Raw genomic sequence first — 24,794 nt, forward strand, 5'->3', positions numbered from 1 at the left:
TCTAGCATATGTAGTCAGTCATAAACATGCTAGAGAGCAGTAATGTTTTAGTCCTGCGGCTATATCGAAGTGTATAAGGTTAAAATTAAAAACTGTCTGAATGTCTGTGCATGTGCATCTTGGCCTTGTGTTCCACTGAGGTCTTCAAGATGCTCATGTAAAAATTCTGAGCCTTCTATCATTAAAGCAGTGACTGTGTAAAGTTATTATGACTTGAAGATTTTAAATCAATTAGGGATTTGCAGATTTCTAGGATTGGGTTATGGCTGAACACTGTTGCTATATGTACAAATCTGGCTGAGTTGGCTGCTCGTTCTCCAAAACAAGTAGAGCTTCAGTGGTTTTTGTGCTGTTTAGTGTACTTGACTCAGGAGGGCAGGGATTTGGCAGAAGGACTGCCCTTGGATAATTGTGTTCTCTTCAAAGTTATGCAAGCTGGATCATTTAGCAATTGGTAGAGGCAAGGTGCAGTGAAGAATAGCCCCAAGATCAAGGGCCATTCTTTCAAGGCTGCTGAAAGGCATGTGCTGAGATGCCTGGGGAAGTGGGTCCTGGATCAGGTTGTTGCTGCTTGAGCTTCCACAAAGGAAGTTTCCCAGGGAGGACAGTCTGGATGACCTCCTTCCTGGGGTCAGCAGGGGAAGAGACTTGAGCCCAGCATTTCTTCAGGAAACTGCCATGCTCCTGTGTCTAGTAGAGACCTACCCTTCATTTTCTGCTCTTGTCTGATTTAGCTACCAAACTAATGGTATTTTTCTTGCACCCGTCTAAAGTGTTTATTTTAGTGTTGGTTGTGAACCTAAAGCTGTCTTTGCAATCACAGAGCTGCAGCTTAGAAGTTTATTTTTCTTAATATTGATATGTATTTTAGACTATTTTCTTAAATGTTTAGACTTTTAACAACTTAATAATTGAAAATGTCAGCTGGTTTTGTTTGAAACTAATTCTTCCTCAGGCAGAAATCAGCTGAAATATATTCCACTGAAGTTTGTGAAGGAAAAGCTCTCTGTTAGCATTTCTGAGTTGTTGAGACTAGCTCTGAATTTCCAGATAATGTAATTTTCTTTTTTAAAAGAGCTTCTCCCCCCCACCCCACCCCAGCAAGCCCTAAAGTATTCTTTGTGTGAATGTATTATACGATCTCTAATTATATGATCACATACCATTCCACAAATAGTGCAATACAATAGCATAGAATTATTTCTAGTATCTTGTAGAGGTCTATTCAGTAGACTACCTTAAACCCTGATCTTGCAAGTTGTTTTTGTGTAAATTGACTCCTTTGCCTCCCAGAAGCAGTGTTTACTGTAGTTCTGCCTTAAAGCCCAGATTCAGAGCTTGTTATAGAATCAAGGCTGGGGACGTCAGTTTTGAAAGTTGCCATTTAGCTGCTCTTGTACAGCATATGCATATTAAGTAGGATAGCAGAATAACAGGGAAATTGCTCACCTAGGTCTGCAGATGAATTACCATAATTAACTGCTTCTTCCCATGAATTGCACCTAACGAGGGCTGTGCTGTTGGCTGAAAATAAATTGCATAATGCATTACTGTTGACTAAATTATTTACATACCTTAGAGAGGAGATGGTATAAAAAGTGCAAAATAAGTGCTGGACCATTATGAAAATGAAATGGTGGGGGAAGGATCAGAGATAGAGCCTGGTATAGCCTGCTTTCTCCTGGGTCACTGTATGCTGTTTGAAATATAGTGTGTAATTTCATGGTTATACATTTACCACGTTGCATTGCATAATGTGTATGTGGAGAAAGCAGGGTTAGATCTGTGCATACAGCCTTGGGCCTGCTTTTAAGAGGAATGTATCTATGTGGTTATAAATTGAGAAAAAATATATTTTTTTCTTTTTTCTGTATAACTATGACCCCAAAATATGTTAAGTCAAAAGCAAAATGTAGGTTAACAAAATCAATTATAAACCAAATGGGCCAGTTTTACAAATGCTTGTTGTTCTGTGTTTGCCTGTGAAGCATGCTTTCTGTGACTCTTGTGAGATAGTTTGAGATTTCATGGCCTATTTTTATTAACATCTTATTTAGCCAAGAAGTAATTTAAAAGCATGATGTTTGGGTTTTGTATCTTTTCATCATGTAGAACCTATAAGGCCTTATTTATTGGTAGTTACTATAAAAGATGGTTCCACTATGTAGAGATTACTTACACTAATTTACCATAAGTCATGCAATAAATAGCTGAGCTGCTCCAAGCATGAACACTGGCGATTTACAAAAGTTTCTTACCAAAGTAAATGCAAGTCACTGAAGATAGACTCAACTAGAAGTCATGATTTCTGTTAGAATTTGCTAAAATAATGGTTGTCAGAGCTTGTATTTTCCATGAGTAAAGCCACTCTGGAGTTCTGATCCTGGATTCCTACTCTTTTTTGGGCGTGCTATTGTCTGGGACTTTGATTTGGGCCTGATTATGGCAACCATTGACAAAACTTGCAAATACTTTCTGTTCTCTGATGTTTTAAATTGAGAATGTCAGGGTCTCCTGTATGTAATGTTGTCCATCCCTCAGCCCTCATTGCAGAGCTTTTCTAGTGAGATGGGCGAAGGAAGCTGCCAGTGAGGTCACGGCCCTTGCAGAAATTCAGTTGTTTATGTTATTGCCTAGGGTTATGTTCCCAATGGAAAAGTGGTTGCATTGGGGAAAAGCTTTGTCAAAACAGCTAAGCTTAGGAAATTGGATCACATTTTTTTGTAAGTAGGCTGCAATAGTTGATGATAAGGTTTCTGTTAAATAGACTCTCTCTCTTGCCAAATTAACTGGAATATGTCAGCTGTTGTAACAACGAGAGCAAGGAAAACTAGCAAGTTGGTTTTTTTACCTATTAAAGTTTTCTTGGAAAGCTTTATTTCCTGTTTCAGAACATATGCTTGAAATTTGGCAGAGATATGACCTTTGTGTCAGGGGTAGTGATATTTTTGTTTTTCTTTTGTTTTGATGTTTGGGATGGTTTTTTTTGTGTTGGGTGGGACTATTCTGTAAAACATATGCCTGAAATAGGCAACCTTAATTTTTGCATTTCTATTATAATAGACTGTTCAGGTTAGTGCATCATTTCCTGTAGAGCCGTATTGTGTTATATTAAAAAAAGCTATAAATGATAAAATAGCACTAACGGGTGCACGAATAACAATGTAAAGATAGATGAATAAGCTTGGAAATAATAAAGTATGTTAATGCTCATCTAACATTTGTGACATAACAAGTTATGACAAAACATATTTTAATGAAGATGAACGGATTGAGGTTCTTAAATATTGATGGGTATAATAAAAAATTCTATCATAATATATTGCTTACCTGGATGGACACTTGCCATTATTTTTCTCCTAATTTTCAAAATGCTTTCACGTACTTTGGTGCATGCTATACTACATGGTGATTAGTGATGAATGCCACTGCAAATGTGTCATGCAAAAAATACCACAGAGGAAAAGATTTTAAAAAATCCACAATTTTATTCTTTGTCTACTGTATTTATATGTTTAGAGAACAGCCCAAATTTAATTTATGGAAATGAATTTGAGAGTTTGATGGAAAAGTTGTGAGGTTGCTGTGAAGGGAATCTGCTTGTGGTTAGTGTAGTCAGACATGGTGAATCCTGAAGGACAGAGCCTTTTCTGCTGTCCTTCTGTTTTTGTTTGTCACTGAATTTCTGAGCTATTATTTAGAAGAGAGGGATGATCAGAAATGACAGCAAAGACTTTGGAAATGCTCTACTGGAATCTGAATTCTGAACTGAGGTGTTGCAAATGCATATTTCCTTTGAGAACTGGGAGAGGAGATGGGCTGGAAGAATATAGAGAAAGGGGAGGAGTTGCGTTAATTCTGTTTCCTTCTCTTTCAAATCATATCTGTCTCAGAGCATATTAATCTCTGAATGTTCTGAGCACTGATTATGGGAAAACATCAAGCTCAGTGCCCTGCTTTAACATAATAGTAACTTCACCAGCTTTCTTTTTCTGTTTGTAATAGTCAGCTGTTTTATGATCACAACTGCATTACAGAATACAGCCGCCTGATGTGGTACTGTTTAGTGCCTGTGGGACAGGTTTTGTCCGTGTTCTGGTCACACGACCAGGCCTGGTTGTGCTTTATTGTATCGATTGTCACTTCAGTAAAAAAATGAGGAGGTAGGTGAATGGATACAAAGTGTATGTAGAAGTACTGATATTTTGTATGGGAAGAGGAATGCTTATTTCAGTAAACTGTGTCATACAGTCTTCAGATTTGTTGGCCTTTTGGTTGGTTGGATAAAGTTTTTTGTATGTCTCCAAAAAAAAATTTAAGAAAAAAGTCTCAAAGGGAAAAACCAAACAGATCTTGTGAAAAGCTTTGGGTCAGTGAGAACCTATTATGAGGCATGAGTAGAAGGGGCAAGGCTTTATGTTTAGAATATAATTGTCAGTATGGAACAACTGTAAATTTGCAGGTGGGAAAATACTCTGCTTTGCATCATAGGCAATTTGAGTCCCAGTCGATCAAGGATGGAGTTTGTTGTGGCTAACATCTGTTCATTTCTGGAGTATAAGTGGCTTTAGAGAAAGCATGAAATTTGAATGTGATTTCTGTTTCCATCTGTCACTTTCTTTGTATTTTCAAAACATTTTATTTTATTAGATTAAAAAATACAGGCTACCTGTGCAAGCTGCTGACTCCTTACTTAAGTAACCATATGATAAATAAAATTATACTGAACTTAGCAATATTGAAATCACGTCCATAGGAAGCTGGCTGGCAGCCCGGATATCTGACATCATCTAGGAACTACACACTTGGTCTTGGACAAATGTCTGACGTGGTCCTCTGAAAGTCACTGTGGTTGGGATCTGGACGGAAATAAGTTCTGAAGTCTGTGTGTATACACCTATGCCTTCCCAGGCATCTTCTTCCTCTTAGATACCTTCCCGCACACATCTGAGTAGCCCTGCTGTCCACAAACACAGGGAGAGTAATGCCAATCCTTAGCCATTAAGCATTCCTTCATATATAATGAGAAGTTTCCATTCAGCTTTCCAAACTCTTGTTATATGATGTAATAATATGGGATAAAGACTCAGTTGTGGCCAATGTAATTCTTGGTAAACAGAGACAAGGAATGATGGCTCATTAAAAAATGTAGTGTGGCAATACAAAAATCATGTTTATTACCAGGTCTAGAGTTGTATAAATATAGATGCTAGACATCTGCTGAGTATTGCTTTAGCAGAAATACTGAAATCACTTTTATTCAAGTTAATAAATTCTGTAGCTGGGAAGGGAAGTAGCGGAATGATGAGTAGAAGCAAGGGAAATTAAACAAACAGTGAAAATGAGATGATGGGTGAGATTTTTGAATGTATTTTCACGAGGAGGTAGTTGTATAACAATATTAAGTGTTTTAGGATTTTATCTACTTAATGCTTGTTAAAAGAGCATGATACAATAAACATGACTACTGAAATCTTTGCATCAGGCCCCTAGTTAATGCATCTGCAGAGCAAGGGTTAGGCAAAGAGTGTGGAGCTGCCTGTCAAGTTGGGTCAGTTGTAGAGAGATCCCCAAATTGTAGAAGATTTTTATGTATCCTTCTTACATAGCCGCAGGATTTGGTCTTGAAAGACTTTTAATGCTTATAACACAGTAAGAGTTGAGAGGTTTGGTGGGTTTTATTTGTTTAGTTGTGTTTTTGTTTAGGATTTTTTTTTAAACAGTGACTACATCTTAATTTTCAAAAGAAAGAAAAAAAAAAAAAAGCAAAACAAAATGCTTATTTTGTGTAGTGCAGTTCTAAGCTACTGAGGAACCAGGTCATATTCTAGATTTAAGTCCCAAACTAGAAGCCTGTCTATGCTGTCAGGCTGTTAAACATGAGCAAATAAAATCCCTATATATATAAGAATGTTAAGAGTCTACTTTCACTGGAAATTATAGTCAGAAATCTTTCCTGTCAAAATTGATCAGTGGTGGCCTAAAGGATGCAATAATTAATGTCCTGTGTTTGACCGAGTACATGTTCTTGCAGGATCACTGGTTTTACTGATTGGAGCAACAGAAAAATAGAAGATTCAAGTGCCACATAGTGTATCCCACAAATTGATGCCAGTATATCTCTTTTTAATATCAAAACGGATTGAAATTAAGAGAAACTTAGAAATTACATCAAGTATACTTCAGACTGGTTTGACAGAGTTCTAACCATTGCTTTGTTTTGTTTCTTTTTTTTTCATAAGATAGACCTAACTCTTTCCCTTTTATGGCTTTACATGTTTTGTCCTCAGCTGCTACCACTAGATGTTTATCTGCTGTATTTGTCTCTTGAAATTTGCAGGTGACTCTGTTGACCACCATCTATCTCTCATCCCATGTATTTGTATTCAGGAGTGTTTTGCTTGTTTAGCAAAAAAGATAAAATAATGCTATGCTGTTTTCCATTCAATCTACTACTTACTGCCTGAGCAGAATTGGATTGGATAGTAGTAGTGTTAACAGCTGTCCCCTCCCTCTCTCTTGGTGGCTGTCCTCAATAAAAACGCATTTTTCATCCATTTCCAGTTTGACAACCAGCTCCTCCAACCCATTCAGCTTTATACAAATGTAATACCAAAACAGATTCTCTGTGGAGCATCCACCAATTCTGACCTTGTGCTTGGTATGACTTCCTTAACAGTAACTTTTTTAAAAAACCCACTTTTATAATAAAAAATCAGCAGTGAACAATTTGAACAGGAGGAGCAAGGAAGGAATTTTTGTGATCCCTATCTAGAACTATACATTTTTTACAATATGTTCTGAGTTGGAAAAATGAAAACATTTGTAATACTGTCCAAAATGCTAGGAAACTTCATGACTTTCTCACTGCAGGCTGGATGTCTGCTTTGATGTTCTGTGGACACCGATGGCGATTCCTGTGTTTAAATGAAACTGTTGCATCCTGTTTAATTTGAATAGTGGAAATTATTTTAGTATTTAGTGAACCAGTATGATTGCTGGAATGAGGGTGGCATGGGAAGGCTAAAGGACTTCATTATTTATGGGGCAATTTATATTTTTGTGCTTCATTTTATTGACTCATAATTAATTCACTGCAAGGTTCTTATAAAATTGCTTTGTGTGAATTGCTATTTATTTTGACTTTTAATAAAATGTGTCACCTCTCATGCTAGGCATGCAAATAATTGAAATAAATTATATGCAAATAATTATTTAAATAGTATGGAAATCTAAGTGTGATGCAATTAAAATGCCTGGACTCTTGTCAGTGTTCCTAAAGCAGAGTCCTCTGATGGTGTCCTGATTTCACTCACTTCATGAAGTTTAGCAGCCACTTGGGTCAAGCAACCAGAGTGACTCTGTGTTAGAAACATGACCTGGGTTGTCTCTCTAGAAGTGTCATTGTAAACATTGTAGAAATATCTAGAGAAGACAATACTAATCTTATTGCTGCCTAGATTTAAGGCCTCAGATGGTTTAAATCTGTAACTCTGCTGGAGTCAGAGATCTGATTGACTCTGTTTTTGTGTTAGGCACGGCTGCAGCTCCGATCCCCCATGATCAGCAAGGAAGAGGCCAAAGTCAGAGCATTGAGATGAGGTTTGAGCAAACTCTTATTTTGATGCATAGAGGAATAAGGAAGGCTCTTTAGGACACTGGTAGTAGGTGAGACATTAAACTGTAGCCAGATCTGTGCCTTTCTTGGCTATCTCCAGGTTCAGCTTCCTCACATTGCTATGTTTTCTGAAGCTCAAAATAATGTCTGGTCTATAGCTGATACTAATCATCTTCTATGTATGAAAGTCTAGATCTGACTACGCCCTAGAACAACTGATCTGTTAAAATCGAACTTCACTTCTCATGAAAATAAGTGACTCCCAGAGGAGAAAGGACTTCTGTTTTCATTTATCATTTGTGGTGATGGGCTGTACCTCATAGTTTGAGAAGCCCCATCTTGTATTGACTTCTTCTGTGTATGAGTTCACGTTAACAATGTAATTGGCTTTGATCCCAGCCTTTAGTGGGAGAAAATCTCGTAATGATTTGGGTGGCTTGTGGACAGATCTGATAAGAGAGAATTTCTTATGTTTCATGAGCAGGTCAGGCTGGAATTGACAGAAATACAAACTGGCATACATTTAAGCATGGAGAAGGAAGACAGCTCATGGGAAGAATTGAATTGGCTTTGGGAACAACCCTGGAATGAGAAACTACCAAAGTAAAGGCTGTGAGGATTGATCTTTTGGGGATTATTGCTGGAGGATACGTGAAACGTTTTACATTCATTAAACTAAACTGTATTTGAGTGTTTTCTTACTTGTACCTTGTCTCTACACCACAACTGAAGGAAATTACTTTTTGTCCTTTTGGATTGCAGTGAGTGCGTTCGCTTAATAACCAGTTTCAGGATTTTTTTCAGTTGAGAATGAATGGTCTGGGACAGCTATTTAAGTAACATGCAGTGCACAGATTTCAAAATGTGAAAGGAAAGATAAGTTCTTGACATATGTTTACTCACAGTGGACTGAGTTGAGCATTTAATTGTTTCATTGAAACCTATCAATAGCTTTGCTTAAATTAATTCAACTACATTAATTTCTAGATGACATTGAGTAACGTGGATATACAGCGTACTCTGTAGTTTTGCTGTTAGATGTGGACTGTTGGATTTTTAAAGAGCGATTTTCCATATCTCAGAGTCATTGTGTAAGATTGCCCATTTGTTAGAATTTTAGACAATCTGTAAGATGAAGTTGCTCTTGTAGAGGAGTCTGTTTCTGGAATATCTTCTGGACACAGTAAGTCGGGGTGGCAATTTTTGTTTGATATTTTTGAGGTTTTGTGCATCTCCTCATCCTTGTTGAGCTGGACAAAGTAGTTGAATTATAAGGTAAGAAATGTCATCCTATTTGGGAGCTGGTACTTGGAGTTATTCAACAGCAGCCTCCAACCAGTTAAACAGTGGTACTGATAGTTGCAGTGCCATGCTTCAGTTTAGTTGAGATTAAAATAAGAATGTGTGTTTGTGGGAGAGAATTTCTAGTGCTTTATATTTCATACATATATTCATCATAGCATATTTTTCATTTACATATCTAGTTTCAGGCCTAGGCATGTTACAATTCTGATCCTTCAGTGAATATGTGGTCAGAGTTACACTCTGTGGCAAAGGCAGGTGGCTTTTGGTGGTTTTTCTCTACAAAGCGGGGGATGAGCTGCTTGGAAATCACTTCAGATTCCAGTGGTACAATGTGATCTTGTGTTCTTCTGGTTACCTGCTGTGATAGTTTAGGCTCCCATTCACTAGAGTGTTCTTTGTTTTATTTCATTTGGGAAATGCATTTTTTAACCATGTTAATGCAAGCAAAATCTCAGGAGTCCATGCTGAATCATGCATCTCAAAAGCACCGATGCAAGAATTCAGTACTGATGGACATAAGATTTTTCCTCGTATATCATCTCATCATTTTGTTAATTATAACTTTCAGTTATGACTTGAGGATCTTGCTGTCAATTTTCCCAACAAATTAAGAGTAACAGATAGATAGTATGGTAACTGGGAGAGACTCTGAATCTTTGATTTGTTCAATCCAGGACACAAAGCATTGTGTTTGTGTGGAGGAGATTGAATTAGTTTTCTTTGCTTGTGACTTAGGGTTCTGCGTTGTCTTGTGCAGCAGTGTATGGTTGACTATGAGGCAGGATGTGTTCTTGATCAGCAGTGACTTTCTGTTGCATTTTACTGAGCTGCACATTCCTGGAAATAAGCTTTGAGTGACAGTAGGAGATTTTGGTATTTTTTCTAGTTACACCGAGCAATGAGTGTCGACAGCTATACAGTTTCAGAAGGCAAATATTTAAGAATCCCAAATCTCTGCATTACTTTCCTGCAACAGCTGCCCTCAGTATGTGGCCAAATGTAAACTGATAATCCCGTCTGCGTTCTCTGTCCTGTTTTTAGTCTGACGTGAAGAATAGGTAAGCTACCTAAACTACCTAAAAACCCCCAACAAAACTAGACTTAGGCCAGAGCTCCAAGTTCTTGCTAACCAGTGAGTTAGCAGTATGCCTTTTGACTGTTTTATTTCCAGGAAATCAGGAATGGCATGACATGACCAGTACACTGCCTTTGGAGGAGAAGTAGTGTCTCAGCAGTCCTAGCATATGCCAGATCACAGCTGCTCTTTTGAGGCTTTTTTTTTTCTTCAAATTCAATCTGACAACATAATTTTGTACCACCTCCTCCCTTTGTCTTGTGCGGTGGTTTGCTGTGGTGTTTCACCACAGCTGAAAGAGCCCTTGACCTGGTTCAGCTGGAGTCTTCAGTGTTGGTTGCAGAGAGAATGGGAAAAGGATCACATTTATGGCAAAGCAAACGTACAATACAATGAACAGCATTTGTCATTGTGAGGATTTCAAATTCATTGCAGCATGAAGTGTGAGGAGAAACTCTCTCTGGTAGCCAGTACTGGAATGAGACATCCTATTTCTCTTAATATTCTTCTCAAGCTGTTCAGTCTTCAGATAAAAATGGAAAAAGCATATTGAAGTTTGTCCTTGCAGTCCTCCTACAGTGGACCAATCTACTGGTGTGGATTTAATGTATTCTTCATGCAGTTGTAGGTGAGGTGTATTTTACAGTCACAGTCATGGGTCAGATGCAGTTCCTTTGTATTCTTAGTATGGTGATAGTCCAGGCTCCTGCAGATAGTCCTGAGCTATAAGACTCTAGACTGCTGAAGATTTATCTGGTGTCCTCTGAAACTTCAGAAGTGAAACAGCTTTCATTAAACTTGAGAATAAGTGAGAGAGTTTACTTAATAAACTCTATGATGTCTTCTGGATATGAACTCTGACATGAGTGCGCAGTTAAGGTAACTTTAAAGAAATGAAAGTTTCTGTGTAGTTTTCTGTGTGAATGGCAGACTCATCTCTATGATTTGCCTGTTGGTTCCCCCGTTGGTGATTTGCAGTATGTCCTTCAGGCTTGCATTTAATGGATGAGTGTTCACTGCATATTCTCCTCCTAACTACAGGCAGTTGTTTGCTACTATTTGGCCTATGGCACTTATAGGTATGCCTCTGGAGCGAGGAAATGAGTAGTCATTAAAACTAGAGGAAACTCAGAAATAGCTTGCTTCAGGCAGCTTATTGCAAGGTTGTTTAATATTATTTTTTTCTAAATAGCAGAACAAAGACATAAACAAAACCTTTTCCTCACTGCTGTTACGTGTTTATTTCTTTTTTTTTTTTAATTATGTTTTTTCTCCCCATGTTATGGAATTTTTTTGGCTGTTATCTTACCTGCATTAGTGAAGATGAAAATAGTAACCTGGGTAATACCATATGCCAGGGATGGCACAAACACTTTCACTCTCTTGCTGTCTGTTTAGCAGTGGGCTAGGTAATACATTGACATCTCCTCTGTGTTTTGGCACTGATTCTAAGCTGGACTTTCTTCCATGTCCAGGACAGTCAATCACTGTAGAGTACAGGTGTATAGTGGGAAGTGGTGGTGTTACCCAATGGTGTGTGCTAGACCGTGCTTGCTGCCCAATTGCATGGCTGGAAAGCGAACTACCTTAATTTAAACAGCAGGCAGAGCCAGGCACTGGGAACTTGTGGAGCATCACTAGGCCTCCCAGGAGCTTGAGCTACTATTTCCCACATGGTGATGTTTGGTGATGTTAGAGGTGAGGAGCAACCGGCTGTAAGGTGGAACCCAACTGCTTGGGGTTGCAAGGCTTGACTTGGGAGGAGGAAGAAGGTGCCACCAGCCTAGGAAAGAAAGCAGGGACATATCAGGCATTTGAGGTGGCAATATCTGAGAATAAAGGAGATGTCAGCAAAGACCTAGGAGGAAGAATGGCTGGAAAGTATCAAGGCAGTAGACAGAGGTGGCAGAGGGTGAGTAGCTGGCAGAGGAGAAGTTTATTTCAAAATGACTGGGACCATTTGGTTTATGTTAACACATTCTACTTCACAGTTTGGAAGGAGTGCAAATAAACTAGGTCATCTCATGCAAGCCTTGTTAAAGAGAAACATGAAAAAATGACTAAGTGTAGAAAAGAGAAACGTCAAAGATAAAATTGTTTGAGTGATTTTATAATTTTTGAAATGGTTATTTTTATTGGATGTGCAATGTTAACTTAGTGAACAGCATGGATTTTATTTTCCTTGTTGCACTGGTTCATGATTATCCTGCTTCTTTTGGAGACTGAAAAATAACAGTGGTCGAGTGTGGCTTTATAAATATCTGTGTCTCAGTAGGCAGTAGTTCTTAAAACAGATGCGAGACGTCTCAGAAAAGGATACAAAATTGTTTAACCATGAAGCAGTGAAGCCATAAAACCTTTCAATGGGTTTAACAAAGTTCTTACAAGTTCTAACTCAAAGAAAAGAAAACCAATACTAGGGAATCTCATTAATTTGTGTCTTAGTCAACTTCAGATCTGTACCAAAAATAGATTTCCTGACTTAAAAATAAGAATTTTTTAGAATGTTACTGTTTCGCTCTGGGTATCATCGGGAAGTTGCTCATCTAGTGAATTAATGGATGCATACATATTGAACTTCCCTGCACAGCCATTCCTTTTTGTTGCTTATGGCAGGAACCAGGTGGCTTTTTTCGTACTCTTACTGAATAAGGAATTGCACTGGGAGACAGGTTAGGCTGTAACAACTGTTGTATTAGAACTGCTACCTAAGTGCACAGGAACCAAGTCTGTGGCTTCCCTGCAGGTTTCTAGTTTGTCACAGCTATCTCATCATCCTCAGTAAAGCTCAACCCTTGAGAGAAAACCTAATGCTTTTTTTCACAGAAGTAAGACAAGGTGTGGAGATAGAATAAGCGTAGCAGCCTGGGGAGGATTTGACAGTCTTCAGTATCCTTTGCTGTCCTTTACATTCTGCTGCCATGGGCAATATAGAGCATCTCTCTCATCCTTGCAGCAGAAATTAGTAGCACTGATATCTTTCTTTGTACAGTGGACTCAGCATCTTATGTCCACAAGGTAGAACAATTCTAGAAGCGTGTGCTGCTAAGGAGAAAACAAGCTTACCTCCTTTTCCTAGAAAGTCAGTGAAGAGTTTGCTTGAATTTGCAAGTAAGGTCTTCTTTGCAGTCAAAATCACCAGTAGAAGAGCGTTCTCCAGTTTGGGTGTCAGGAATCCAGCAACAGCTGAGTGAGGGGATGGGAGGGGTTTGTAAAATTGGGAACAGTAGAGTGAAGGTAATCAGGGAGTGATATTTGTTTCTCTAATGCAAAGACTGTAAAGACATCAAATGAAACTAGAATCTGGTGTCCAAAATAAATGCAGTTAAGTATTTTTTCCTGGAATATTCCTACAGAGTTCTTTGCCTTAAAACATGGTAATGCTAAGATTCAGAAAGCCATTATATATATTCATAGAAGAAAAAAAATCACCTGGAGCTACTGAACACCGAGTTTTTGTAGCTGGCATGGGAGAGGAGACTTTTGAAAAGAAATTCAAAGGAGACTTATAAATTTGATAGCACCTCTCATAACGAGCACTGTGTGAGAAAGCATGCTGATGCTCATTTGAAAATAGATCAAGTGCATCATTAGCCATTTGGAGCTAGCTGAAGTTAGCTCTTTGGTACCAAATTGGTGATAAGCAAAGTGCAAAGGCCCTTCTTGGCTGTTAAAAGAGAAGCCTGGTAAGTGTGTTATGTTCAAGGTATTGGAAAGTAAAACTAGTGAATGAGTACAAAGAGATGTGGCAGGATGAAAGATAATGATCTTTTCAGAAGAATCCTAAGTGGACCTGAGTGAGGCTAGCTTGCTTTTGGCAGGACCAACATAACCTCAGGCATGAGATAATGAAAGTCTGGATTGTACAGATTGATGTATTGTATGGATGGATGGAATAGGCCATGCTTTACAAGTGCTATGCAGAGAGAATTGCAAAATTTGGATATAACCTACTTAAGTCTATAGTCTACATATAAAGACAGGAGACATACAGACCACTAAAAAAGTATGAGGTTTTAATGAGTAGCATTGATGTTTGACATCTTGTATCTGTGTGTAGTTGAGCATTTTGAAGATGTACAATCACAGTCTGTAAGCTTATGAAAACACTTTCAAAATAAGAATATCTTTGGGTTTTATTAACTTTGGCTTAAAATATAAGGAGCCCTGGAATGTATGCTGAGACTTCAAGTAGTAAAATGGCCTGACTTTTCTTTGAGATTGTTTAAGGAGTAGATGTTCAGGTTATGCGGGCTTAGTTAAAAGGATTTCTGTTGAAGAGGGATGGAAGTTGAATGATGGAATACATCAGCTTTTCAGCTAATACACGCTTTAAAAGCGATCATTATATGAGAGTATGATGTGATCTGCTAAGCAGAGCTCAGGTACATGCCATAGGTTCTTTTTCAAAACCTTAATTTGGAATGTTTATTTTTAGTATATATATATATCTCAGATATTTAACTAAAGAGAAAAGAGAGGATTTTTGCAGGTATTTCAAAATTCCAGGAGCACTATAAACATCCTGCAAAATTACTTAACCTCAGATTGTGGTTTAATCTTTTAGTTTTTAAGAGACTACCTTTTAACAACACCGAGCTTGATATTTTTTTTTCATCTACATAAATATTAGAAGCCTTGTGCTTGTACAATTAAAATAGGTCACTTAGTTCAGCATGCTTGTATGATGAATGTGGTAACATGTCTTGGGGATGGGTTGAAGGTAGAATTGATATTCAAACTTGAGAAGATGATTCATGTTGTTTCTTCCCTCTGCATGCTCACATTTTAATGTGTAATTTTCTCTTTGTGCTACTGCAGTTCTGTTTCCCGGCAGAAGATAACTCTTGAAGGGGAACTTTGATTATAGTGTGAGCACATGTGCTTAGCTTGCCTAGCATCTAGGGAAAACAGAGCAAGGCTCTTTATGTCCTTATAAGCTTTGTTTTTCATAGTTTCAATGTGTGTTTCCACAAAAAATATTTAAATGTGTGTATATATAGGTTATATCTATAAAATAATGTTTATCTGAACATTTTTATTATTAATAGATTTTCATTGGTTTGGGTTAGAAACAACAATTATGTGCTCACAAATTGCCTGTTACATGTGCCCAGTGTACAGTTTTTCCAGTAAATATGTAGCAGCCTGCTTGGTTGCAAGTGTGTGTGAGCATGCACTGGCTCTCCAAGGCAGTCACATTTTTGCATGTGGAAAGAAATGAGTCTTGTGTGTTAAGTACCGTGTTAATGAAAATTCAAATAGTCATGTTTGTGGGGCTTTGCACTGCTTGATTTTTTAAATTTTCCTTTTTTTTAACATGCTTGATAAGGAATCAGAGTGAAATACAAATTCGAGGAACTCCTTTGGCAAATGAACATAGATTCTCATTGCAGTTGCCATGTGGCACTTGTACATGCACACTGTATTTACTGTTGTAGCATGTGCTGTAGAATGTGCCCCTTGAAGTGCCAATTGTGGCTTGATTATAGACTCAGGAATTACAATGTTCATTACTTTGCTGAAGGCTCTGCACTGACTTTCCTTGAAGACAGAGTGTGCATTTTGGAAACCAAAAATCCTCAACTATCAGTACCTACTGGACATAAATGTGCTGGCATCATGCACCAGGACTACTTTATCTTATAAAACAACCAATGAAATAATGTTATGAAGATTTCAAAGTCAAATACTCCAAAGGCAGTGAATAGGCAGAATAAGATCTAGAAGGCCAGCAAATACGAAACTGCAGTGGAGTGCTTGGTTTGCTGCCTGCCAAGACCTGCAGGCTTCTCTCAGCAAAGCGGCTCCCTGGCCATGGGTCCTAGCCTGGGACTGTGCAAGAGCTTTTCCCACTCTGGAGCAGCATTCTGTTCTTGTCCTTCCTGAAACACAGTGGGTTCTTGGTCCCTCATGATAGCAGCCTTGCCCTCAAGCATAGTTGCAATTTCCACTCAGACTACTGTTATCTGAAAGCTTGATGAGAGTGTGCTCCCTGGCTTTCTTCAAGTACTTGATAGAGATATTGAATAGGCCAGGTCACGGGATAGATGGGGCTGCAGGATCCCACATATGCTTGGCCTCCAGCTCAGCACTTGAAGAACCTGTTTACTGCTGCCTGTGGAGCCCAACCATCCAACCAGGTTTCCACCTATCTGGTAGTCTCTCATCCAGGTGGCAATGTCCCAGATTGGATAAATGACTATTGTGGGAGATGCTGTCAAGCCGTGCTGAAGTTGTGTGTTTTGTTTTTTTTTTTTTTTTTTTTTTTTAAGATGGCACAGGATCTGCCTTTCTGCAGCCAGTGAATCACAGAACCTCGAGGGTTTGAAGGGATCTCAAATGATCGTCTAGTCCAACCCCTCTGCCAGAGCAGGACCACCTAGAGTAGGAACTTGTCCAAGTGGGTTTTGAATGCCTCCAGAGAAGGAGACTCCACAACCCATCTGGGCAGCCCATTCCAATGCTCCCTCACCTGAACAGTGAAGAAATTCTTCCTTGTGTTTCTTTGGAACCTCTTATGTTCCAGCTTGTACCTATTGCCCCTTGTCCTATCACTGCGCATCGTTGAGAACAGCCTAGCTTTGACATTGGCTCTCTGCACCTATGGACACAGCCCAGCTGAACTCATGGATCAGGTTGTTATCAAATATTCCCCAACATGAACCTCAGCCTTATCTCCGTCTGCTGTCACTCTGTCATCTTCCTAATTCAGCAACAGACCCACTTTTTTCCTGTAGCCTTTAATATTATTTGCAGCCTTAAATATCAAACTGTTTGCTAACCGTTTTCAAAACATTGATTTGGAAAGTTTCACTGAGAAACCATTTTCTCAGTGAAGTGTAATGCAGTATATGTGGTACATCCCAATTATGTGTGCATTAAGTGCTCTCATAAAAATTCTAAACTGGATTTCCCAAATTTTTATTTAATTATAGACTTAGATTCCGGGATGTGTCAGGGTGTTCTAGATTGTTCCCAAAGATCTACCAACTGCTTTGGGAAAACTTGGTTCCCCTTTCATCAGCCTGATGAAGCTTACAGGAAATTTTCCTACAAAAATGACAGCAGCTCTCTCTTGACTTCTCCATCTTATGTGATAATTTAATTTTTAAACCATAAAGTCTAATATTTGAAATAAGTTACTGTTAGAGATACGTATAAATATTTTTCATTTTGATTTGATATTTAAGCAAGTACATGAGTATTTTAGTGTCTGAATGTGTGCATTTGTACACCACATAGAAAAATACTCAGCATAAATGTGGACTTCATTCTGTTGTTGAAAAGAAACCTTTGTACACTTAGCCCAAAGAGAATTTTACTGTAAACTTAATGCAGTGTATTCGTTTGAATGAGTTGCTGCAACAGGAATTTTTCAAATGCATAATGCAGTGGTCATGATAATGTGTTTACAGAGTGTAAAATTTCATCTTGAGTTATGATTGCTATAAAATAATTGATCATCAACATTTGTGCTTTGCATAAGAAGAGTTCAAGAAAGCTGAATATTAAATAAACAGAATGTTGGATGAACAGCATTTCTTTGCTCACAAGTCATCAATGAAACAAAAACTAAGAGAAGAGAGTGTATTCTTATTGCCAATTACAGTCCAAGGAGGATAATGGTACAATCTTTATGACCTGCTAGAACTGCATGCTTAAAATAAATTTCTCATTACATTCCACTGAATGTTAAAACACAATCTTTCAAGCAACAGATAGGTTATGCTAAAAATAAAACTAGAAAGGTCTCTCCTACGTAGTTTCTGGTTATTAAATAATGTGTTCTCTTTCCATCCCTACTCAGCAGGGGCTACTTTTTTTTCCAAAGGCTTTGCAGAGTTCCTGCAGGAACTTAATGAGTTGGTGGATGCAGGAGGTGAATGTCCTCTCCTTAGAACTTACCAGTGATTTTGATCATCTTGCAAATGAGTATAAGTTTATAGCATTTCTGTTTGTTCTAAAGTATTGTATCTCAACCTACAGCAGAGCATTCAGCATCAAACAAGATGGGAATTTTACATTCTGCAAGTAAAAATATTACAGAAACTGGTTTTAGAGATACTTGTTTAATTTGTGGAAGTCAATAGAATATTCAATGTGTTTGATCAACCTGTATTCTGGAAACATAATCTTTTGGAGAGGCAACTGCAGTGCCTTGCCCATGGACAAGGGAGAAGGACAAAATGAACAGTGTTCTTCTGGTCTGAGCAAAAAGCAGAGTGAAACTTCTGCCTTCTGGTACAGTGTGTTTTCTGTTCTGAATAAAGAAATAGTGCTGTCTTGGGGCTGAGGCCATTAGCAGTGCAATCAGTGGAAATCTTTTAGAAGATGATGCATTAGTCTCACAGAGATGTTTACACCCCGGTGTCTTTTTTTTTCCCAGAGCACTGAAGCTGTGAAGAGTGAGAGGAATACAGCCACTGCAGAACCCAGCAGCTTGCAGGGATTTGTATGCAGGCAGGAAAGATGGGAAATGCAACTAGCATGACCTAGGCAATGTGAATACAGGACACTGCCACCACATTCCCCTCTTCCTTTTTTTATTCCTTTTGTCAGTCTTTACCATCTCTCGTATGTCTCTTTGTGTGTGCTAAAATGATCAAATCAGTAATGATCACTTTCTTGGGTTTTTTTTATAGTTTTTCTTGTTTCTTTTCTGTGAGGAATCCTTGAGGGGTTCTGAAGATCTCATTTCTGTTCTTGTGATAGCAGGTGCCTTTGATCTCTTTTTTTCCACTCTTGATTATTCTTTCTCTGTGGTGTTTGTTTTTGTCCTTTTGGCAATTACATCCTCACTTTTTCAATAGTTTAAATTTTTATTGCTAAAATGAAAACATAGTCAGTAAGCGTCTTTCTGCATTTGCTGCTTTATTTTTTGTAGGGCAGCAAGCCCCCTGCCCTTTTAGTATACTAGATGCCTGCATATGGTATTTATCTTAACTGCAAGACCCTTTTGTTTGGTAAATTATCAGTGTTTGTTTGCGGTCGATCATTGTTGTTTAATAGCGTTTTCTATTCCGTGGCAAAGTAGTGTCCTAGGAGAAAAAGATTTTCTTCTGGTGCTCTAATGAGTTGTTTTCTTAGCTTTCAATGGTGTCCCATTCTTAGAAACAGTCCAGTAAGTGTCCTTGTGGTGTAGATGTACATTGGGGTTTGGCAGGTTCATTCTGCCTTGTTTGAAAATTTCTCAGGCACTGAACTGAATAAAAGTGAATCCGACAGCAAGTTGATGGAGCCAGAGAGGCAATTAGATGCCAGTCTTGTCTTGCTGGATCCTTTTATGCACATTCTGCTGAGGAACTACAGTGTCTGAGCTCAGTTACTTCACAGAAGGAATGACTTGGCAGAACATGAATCCCCAGTGTCTTCAAACCAGGAATGATCTGAAATGAAACTTTGGTGCTACAATCTAAAGACTTTTAAAGTTATTGTAAGTAAAATTCTTCCATAACTAATTAAAGGATTATATGTGCTGATCGAAGGCTACTGCCCTCTTCCTTTGGCATCCCCAACTAGTGATACTCAATGCAAAGTGAATTTTCAGAGAGATCAAATTAAAAATCTGGGGGGGTGAAAGGCCAGAGAGAAATGCTTAGAGACCCCATTCCTTTAACAGAAATTTTTACTTAAAATGAGAAGCCTGAATGATTCTTTCAGCACATTTCCTATTTGAAGATGTGGGAGGTTTAGAAATGCTTGATTTATAACCTATTTTGTGTCTTGTATGAAGATCTGATTGATTTATCTGTTTGCTACTGTATAATTTACAATATTGTAAAGAAAAAGTATTGATTTTTGTACCTTATTGTCTTATGGGTTGTATTGATAGGTGACTTTATATGGCAATTGTCCCTGTGTTCTCTCCTTTCATAGTGTAATTACCTGAAGATTACTATAGAACCTTTAGGTTTTGCATAGCCTCCAGACCTGCCTGCTGTATGTGATGCTCAGAGATAGGCTGCTGCCACATTAAAGACCTTAAACCTGCATTTGTCAGGAGCTCTGGGTCCCAGCGGTGCTGAGGCTGAGCCCAGAGCTGAAGCAGCCTCACCATACACATGATTTGGGAGAGGTCATTGGTATGTAGTGCAGGGCATGCATTGCCTCCCCTCACTAAGTCTGTGCTCCTTATGGTGCTTCCCTCTGCAGAACTTGCCTTTATCCTTAAACTACAATTTTATTGTAACTTTGCTTAGCACATTGAGGCTCTGATTCACAGTTGAGAGGCCAGTGCCATCACGGTACAAATGATAGTAATAGATGGTATCACTATGTAAATTATATTCTTTTGTTCAGCAAGATAGAAGATGCAGTTTTCCAAAATGCTGTCTTCTAAGAGCTCTTGGTCTGTTAGCTGTTAGAACAGAAGAGTTAAACCTCCTTAGCCATTTGTTTGGTACTGGCTCTTTTACCTTCGAAGGAGTACCGGCCGCCTCGAGCTTTGAGTATGTCCTACTGGCATTTTTCTTGGGTTGGTTTTCAGTAACTTGCATGCAGAAACACAGAGACTACCTACTGCTGCAATGCCTTTCTAACCCTACTTAAAGTCTTTTTCTTCCAAAAGTACTGGACTGCTCTTGGAATATCAAGACTTATTATAGATGTTGCTTTAAAGAGGTCTTTTAAGCCTTAATTTACACTTTTGAGTACTTATTAGCAAATGTCTAGTAGGCCCAGGGTGGATTAAAATGAAAACAGTCAACATGCAGAAGCTCTTGTTTCAACTAATTGATTGTAATTTGTTTTGGCTTCAGAGAAATCAAACTTTATTGAGAAAATAACTATGCTACAATCTATTAAAATGTTTGATTTGTTACTAGTGTTGAGTAGTAGTAAAACTGGTATTTCTTTTGCTAATCAGGCAGATTTACTGCTTTGCTCTGCTTTTGTTAAGACATGTAACTTATCCTTCATTTATGTAGATTATTTAAGTTCTCATGACTCTTTATGAAGCTGCAAGTTGATGAATAGCGTGTTTCTTATTTACTGTCAAACCACATTTGGTTGAAAGCGGGTATCAAATGCACAAAATCCTTTGTTTTTACTGTTGCAGTGTACTGGATAAACAGGGACTATTAAACTTTGCATTTAAAACTAGGAAAAAAGTACTATTTTATAAGTAGTGAAATGATTTGTTGAAGATTTCAGAATGACTGGAGGTTTACTATCTTATAATTGGCAGATAAACTCATCCTTGATTCTATGAAGTATGTTCAAAGTACTGAAGTTAGTTGAATACAAGCTAGTTGAGATGTTAAAAATAGCTTCTATGCCACTGTAAAACCTTACCACTTAACACTTTTAATAAATGTTCTTTGTGAATGCTTTGTCTGTGATTTCCAGTGGTTCCATCAGTGGTCTAGCTTTCTTTAAAACTTAATGTATTACTTGAATATTTAATTTGTCTGAAATTATTATAGTGGCTTAAATTGGGTTTTGGTATAGGTTGCCAAAATTTTAAATGCAATTTTAAATGAAAATTTAAACTCCATCTTAATAGGTACTATATCTTAAGAAAATATCCAGCCCAGGTAGGTGCTGTTCTGCTCTTCAGCTCTGCCAACACTGCGGTGCAGCCATGAGCTTGTGTGGGGTCAGCCACCCCAGCATAAGGCATTGTGGAGAGCATGAAGTGTAGCATTTTCCTGAGTGTGTTGCCTCTGTGTGTGGTTTTGGTCAGTTTGGAAAACCAGTTCTAATTTCTGAAGCTGTACATAGTTTGATATTGGGTTGTGCTCCATTGATCATTACTTTTCAAAGACATGAGAGAGGGGATCTTGAATTATTTTGCTTGCATATCTTTAGCAACCCGTAAGTTACTCTATGGAAAATGGAAATAGCAATGTGTGATATCCTCTAAATTGGTGCTGCATTTCTGAATTATGAAGGCTTTCCTGTGCTTGAAGGATCTCCTGTATGACTCAATGCAACCTTTCATTCAGGAGATTTTACAAGAAATGTGAGAGGTATCGGAGCACGCATGTCTTCTCTATCTGAGCCAGCCATCTGTTTTGTGGGTCCAGTGAGATTTCTGGATTTCTTTCTCTCTCAGGTCTGGTTGAAACCAACCAGTGTCTTTTAATCTCAACCTTAAAATTACACAACCCAAGACAAACTGCATCGTGTCAGAAGTGTAGAGAGTAATGGCACACATACCAAAGATGCTGAGACAGGGCTTCTGTTGTCAGTACACAGTCAAGAATTCCAATTAAAGAATAACAAAAGTTGTGGTTTTTGTTTTTTTTTTTTACATAGAAATTTTTGGCAAAGTTGGAAAGAATACCATTTAAAAGACAAACAGATATGCTTCTGTGGTGCTCCCTTTTCTACTCCCCTAGTGTCAACAGTTCCCGGGCGAAACAGTTGTACTGGGCAGGAGCTGCAGTGGGCTGTTGAGCAGCCAGCCTGAGCCCAGCTACTGTGCTCTACTTATCTTTAGGCAGCATCATTTGATTTTGTTTTGTTCTAGTTGGCTAAATTAATAGGCAGCTGGATTTAAAATTTGTTGTGAGATATCTGTAGGATTTGTATTTTAATCTTTCTTAATATAATTAATATTGATATTGTGTGTGTACTCTGTATCTTTACTGGAATTTTTAAGTTCACTGTGCCTCAGTTCTGGCTTTTTGTTTCTTTCTGGCCATGGATAACTCAACTGCTTACCTAGGGCAATGTCCATTCCTTTTTGTTGCGAGGGGTATATTGGGAACCTTCCCACGTACCTCCAAGCTGTGAGCAGCCAGTGAAGTCCAGGTGAATCTTGGTAATTTTATTCAGCTGATGGGGCAATAAGGGGGCAGCACTGCTGCTGTTTTGTTGGGAGGCTTAGGAAATGTCCCTCGTTTAATCTTGATGTATATCATTGTTAATTCCTAAGTTAGGAGTGAGAAATGGTTAATTTAACATCCAAATCTCCCAGGAGGGTTTGGGTGGAGTGCCTCATATATGACTGCTGACATTACCTCACCAGGTCAAGTCTTCTGGTAACTAAGGATGAGCAGACTATTTGGATCCTCAGTAGTGTCTTTCTGGTTTGTTAATCAAAAGAAATGTAAATGTTGCCTTTAATATTTTGCAGATACATCTCTCTCTCTCCAAAATGTATCACATAACAGATTTTAACATGGAGAGTTACATCTGAAATCCAATTGCCTTATTGTCAATTTTGTTAGCTCAATCCCTAAGCTGCAATTATAAGACAAGGAGTAAACTTATCTCCATTACATTTCCCATCATGCATGTGCATATACTGAGTTACTAGAATTCACATCTGGTTCCCCGTCTTACAGTTTATGGCTATATATAGTGTGTGCTGGGACAGTGGGATTCTATACAGTGATTGGAGGCTTTGTAGATCACATTCAAATGTGTATTACTAACACTTTACACTATTATTGCTTCTCTGGCATGAAGTATTTGCACTTTACAGTGGCTGCATGCCTTCATCCACACTGCTCTCTGCCCTTTGAGGCCGTGGGTGCTCTGGGGCAGGTCTGTGTAGCCAGTATCTTCAGTTTGGCATGTGTCGTCAAAGACTGTCCATTGTCCAGGTCACTTAAGAATTTTGTAGTGAAGCCTTTAGGCAGTGAAGTAATAAAAATGAACTCTTCATGTTTATTTTTACTACTTTACAGGAGGATATTATTAGGAAGGAAAAGATAAAACTAGTACAGTTTTATGAATCATTGCATTAACCAATTTTTTTTAGTTAAAAATGCCACAAGGAAATTACCTTAACTTGACAAAAGAACAAATAGTATTAATTGCTCTTAAACTTAGCTTGTTTACTGTACAAATTGCTCTTAGCTTGTTTACTGTACAAATGTCATGAACAAAATAGCTTGCTATTCATTTTGAGGGAGAAGAAGAGTCAATGTGTGTATATGTGTGTGTACGATGTGCACATGCAGCCTGCTACGTGCACAGTCCAAGAGGATCAAATGAAACTTCTCTGAAAAGGTGTCAAAATCAGTCTAGTAGCAATATTCCTGTGAGAATATCCAAGTGGATTTATTTCTGGATAAAGTTAGTATAAAAAAAAAAAATGCTATTTGTCAAATGGGTCAGAATTGCTAGTGTTTGAGACAGTTCTGTACTTCCAAGATTTTGCTTGTTCCTTAAGCAGTGATAAGAATGATAAGATGTATGAAAGTCTGATAAATGATTGCAGCTGTACAGTGTCATGCAACAAAATATATATATTTTGAACCTTGTTTTTATCTGATCTGGTAAACAGTCTGTTCTGAAGTGCAACAGCTTGTAAACCTAGATTATTACTTGTGGGCTGACGGAAGATACATCATTATTGGGCTGTCAAGTTCTGTGCATTTATTACATAGTGCTGTATATGTTCTATGTATCTGTTAAGTGATGCTAAATACATCATACTGATCCATTTTAAAATTCTGCCAGTGACTTTGAAGAGCATGGCAAAGAACTGCTTAAAACAAAAAAAAAAAAAAAGGGAAGAAACCCCCTTGACTACATATGACTAAAATAATATCTACAGAGTTCTGTTTGGCAATGAACCAGGCTCCAATATTTGACATATCTGACACTGAGGGGAAATACTTTTGCTCGGTGGAGAGTTTTTGACAAATGTGTGTTTGGTATTCCTCACCCAAGCATTTATCAGTTATTAACTTGGTTAACAAGTGTGTGTTAGCATGATCACAAAAGAGAGTGACAAATGTACAAGCCTCCAATTTGTTCTTCATCAATAAAATGAACTAAATATATGTATGTTCAAACTGAAAATAGAGGCATCGCTTTCTCAAAAACATGCACATT

General features: G+C 38.1%; 1 protein-coding gene across 5 annotated transcripts in view; it reads left to right on the top strand.

Moving 5' to 3' along the window:
- TBL1XR1 (TBL1X/Y related 1) overlaps positions 1 to 24,794 on the top strand; it is a 113,815-nt gene that overhangs the window by 14,111 nt on the left and 74,910 nt on the right. The window contains exon 1 of one of the 5 annotated variants that reach the window (XM_062005532.1): positions 7,649 to 7,668. The exons of the other annotated variants lie outside the window; for them this stretch is intronic. The gene's annotated coding sequence lies outside the window, so the exon portion shown is untranslated. Of the gene's footprint in view, positions 1 to 7,648; positions 7,669 to 24,794 lie in introns of those variants that run through there. 5 annotated transcript variants of the gene reach the window in all.

This window comes from Colius striatus, chromosome 12 (genome assembly GCF_028858725.1).
Source record: "Colius striatus isolate bColStr4 chromosome 12, bColStr4.1.hap1, whole genome shotgun sequence".
NCBI classification, from domain to species: domain Eukaryota; kingdom Metazoa; phylum Chordata; class Aves; order Coliiformes; family Coliidae; genus Colius; species Colius striatus.